The sequence below is a fragment of the Salvelinus fontinalis genome, chromosome 27, assembly GCF_029448725.1.
Source record: "Salvelinus fontinalis isolate EN_2023a chromosome 27, ASM2944872v1, whole genome shotgun sequence".
Taxonomy (NCBI): domain Eukaryota; kingdom Metazoa; phylum Chordata; class Actinopteri; order Salmoniformes; family Salmonidae; genus Salvelinus; species Salvelinus fontinalis.
The window spans coordinates 37,193,413-37,197,205 of NC_074691.1; positions in this window are offsets into that span (position 1 = coordinate 37,193,413).

Here is a 3,793-nt window from a genome sequence, read left to right on the forward strand (position 1 = left end):
ACAAATAATAATATAGAATGGCAGTAAATAATAATACAAAATGAAATATAAAAATAGTAGCAATAAAATGGTAACAGTCAATAATCGAATGTAATGTAATAAAAAAATGAAACTATAACTAACTTATAACTAAATAACGGTCAACTTCACCATTACATCGGTACTACAACTACTATCATCATTACCAGTAATACCACCACCACCATCATTAAACTGCTATCATTACCATTACCACCCATACCACTACTACCACCACCACCATCATTAAACTGCTATCATTACCATTACCACCCATACCACTACTATTTGGAATGATAAACAACAATAATAATAGTAATAACAATAACATTAATAACAATAATAGTAATAATAAGTAAGTTACTGCTTACTATGCAGATTTTATTATTCAGTGTCTCTCAGGCTATGGCAGGCAAATACATATTTGGCTGCAAGAGGAGCCATTGCTCCTTCGCCCATGAGTATTTTTAGTTTTCCTCTGGGTTTAATAAGTTAAAATTTGGAATAAATGTAGACATTTCTGTGAATAATGAATCTCTTGGTGAGGAATATTTATCACAGTAAAGGAGAAAGTGCATCTCTGTTTCTACCTCCCCTGTCGTGCAGTGACCACATACACGCTCCTCTTTGGGTAGCCATGTCTTTTTATGTCTGCCGGTTTCCATTGCCAATCGGTGGTCACTCAGCCTGTACTTGGTAAGGATCGGTCTCTGCTTCGTATCTCTGACAGAGTAGAGATATTCAGCCAATTCATACTCTCTGTCTCTCACTCTCTCTCAATTCAATTCAAACGGCTTCATTGGCATTGGATTTTTTTTAAAACATATGTCAAATGGATAATAAACAAAGGTGAAATAAACATTCTCTCTCTCTCTACCTGTGTCAGACTATAGGCCAATCAATGGTTGCCACTGACAGAGTTTTTCATAGACCTCTGCAGCCTACTTCTGACAGACAGAGTTATAAGACGTCATGGGAGATGGAGGCATCAAAGGCGGTAAAACCCTCGGGATTATCATGTAATGTTGTTCTGTGTGACTGCTGCACCTTTTTGAGTCCAGTGTGATTGTTAAATACAAAAACCATGTCACACAGAAAATATGACTATACACTTAACCCAGCTTTTTTTCTGCAATATTTATATATTTTGAAATGAAACAACACTCAGGAAAATTAAAATTGAATTTTTTGACATTTTAGTTGATCATTATTATTATTTTTTTCTTCGCGATAGCTGAACAACCATATGTTTGCTCCTCCTGTCTAGAATCACACGTCCCTCCAGCCGTCTTCCTAGCCCTCCTGTGGTACTTACAGAACAGAGGAAGCTAGATGGAGAGCTCCCATCACGCCCCTCCAGCCGTCTTCCTAGCCCTCCTGTGGTACTTACAGAACAGAGGAAGCTAGATGGAGAGCTCCCATCACGTCCCTCCAGCCGTCTTCCTAGCCCTCCTGTGGTACTTACAGAACAGAAGAAGCTAGATGGAGAGCTCCCATCACGTCCTTCCAGCCGTCTTCCTAGCCCTCCTGTGGTACTTACAGAACAGAGGAAGCTAGATGGAGAGTTCCCATCATGCCCCTCCAGCCGTCTTCCTAGCCCTCCTGTGGTACTTACAGAACAGAGGAAGCTAGATGGAGAGCTCCCATCACGTCCCTCCAGCCGTCTTCCTAGCCCTCCTGTGGTACTTACAGAACAGAGGAAGTGTAACGGATGTGAAATGGCTAGCTAGTTAGCGGGTACGCGCTAGTAGCATTTCAATCAGTTACGTCACTTGCTCTGAGACTTCAAGTAGGGTTGCCCCTTGCTCTGCAAGGGCCGCGGCCTTTGTGGAGCGATGGGTAACGATCCTTTGTGGGCTACCGTTGTTGATGTGTGCAGAAGGTCCCTGGTTCGCGCCCGGGTCGGGGCGAGGGGACGACGTAAAAGTTATACTGTTACAGAAGCTACATGGAGAGCTCCCATCACGTCCCTCCAGCCGTCTTCCTAGCCCTCCTGTGGTACTTACAAAACAGAGGAAGCTAGATGGAGAGCTCCCATCACGTCCCTCCAACCGTCTTCCTAGCCCTCCTGTGGTACTTACAGAACAGAGGAAGCTAGACGGAGAGCTCCCATCACGTCCCTTCAGCCGTCTTCCTAGCCCTCCTGTGGTACTTACAAAACAGAGGAAGCTAGACGGAGAGCTCCCATCACGTCCCTCCAGCCGTCTTCCTAGCCCTCCTGTGGTACTTACAGAACAGAGGAAGCTAGATGGAGAGCTCCCATCACGTCCCTTCAGCCGTCTTCCTAGCCCTCCTGTGGTACTTACAAAACAGAGGAAGCTAGATGGAGAGCTCCCGAGTGGCACGGCAGTCTAAGGCACTGCATCGCAGTACTAGAGGTGTCACTACAGACCCTGGTTTGATTCCAGGCTGTATTACAACTGGTTGAGATTGGGAGTCTCATAGGGCGGTGCACAATTGGCCCAGCATCGTCCGGGTTTGGCCAGAGTAGGCCGCCATTGTAAATAAGAATTTGTTTTTAACTGACTTGCCTAGTTAAATAAAGGTTAAATAAAAAATTGACTGTGTCTTAAATTACACTCTATTCCCTACATAGTGCACTACTTTTGACCAGAGCCTTATGGGACCTGTATGGTTAAAAGTAGTCCACTATATAGGAAGTAGGGTTCCATTTGGGACACAAACATAGCGCTGCCTGAATGCATTATTAAAGCCTGGCCTTTTGTGTTGTCATCCCTATAAATGGACTGTTATGCTGCTACGGCCCTCTAACTGGGTGACCCTGTTTAGCCTTCAGGTTTATGTACACTGCTGCTGCTGTGGAACAGGGCTAAAGAGGGAGGGAGGGAGGGAGGGAGGGAGGGAGGGAGGGAGGGAGGGAAAGACAGGGGGTGGAAAAAGAGGGAGGGCAGGAAAGGTCTGAATCTGTGTGAGTGGGGGGTCTGGTCAGAGAGAGGGGGAGAGCTAGTCTGCGGATAGAATGAGGGATGAAGCGAGGGAAAGAGAGAGAGGAAGGATGGGGGTCACTGCGAGTGTGTACGTGGTTGGTGGGGGTGTCGTTGGCAGTTGCCAGTGCCCTCCTGACCTGTTGGGGAATGGGTGCTACTCTCACTATGCGTGTTTTTACACATTTGCCGATCCGCTGATGCAGCAGCTCAAATAATCCACTGTGTAAGCTCCTTATCTGGAGTACAATTTTGTGGAGAAAAAAAAGCCTAGATTATTCCCTATACGCTTAGGGCTGCCCCCACAATCTTATTGCAGAGTAGGGGAGCTTAATAGTTGACCTTGATGAAAAATACGTTCATTTCAAATAAGGAAAACACTTTGCACATCGATTTTACAATCAGTAGATGCGATGTAAAGCACAGTTGCAGGATTTACACAGCAAAAAGAAATGTGGTAAAATAAATGTTCATGCCTATTACACATGTATATCGCATTTGTTACTAAATATAAAAATAAAGAAGATAGTATTCAACATTGACAGTATAAGAGGCCGATATTGCTATTGTAGCGATCCACGTGTCTCAATCGTTGCCCCACTGAAGCAGCTACTGTCTAGACTACACATCCCAGCCTACATCGCGAGGAAAATAGAACGCTTTTGACGTTATTCTGACGCAATGCATTCCTTTCAGTTATGGGTAATGTAGTTAATAGACAAGCCACTTCACGGTTTTGAGTAATTGGTTATTATTGTAAGAAAACTACAAATCCCATACACCTGCAGGAATATTGCGGAACGGTAGCTGTCTGTGTTGAGGCAGTCACG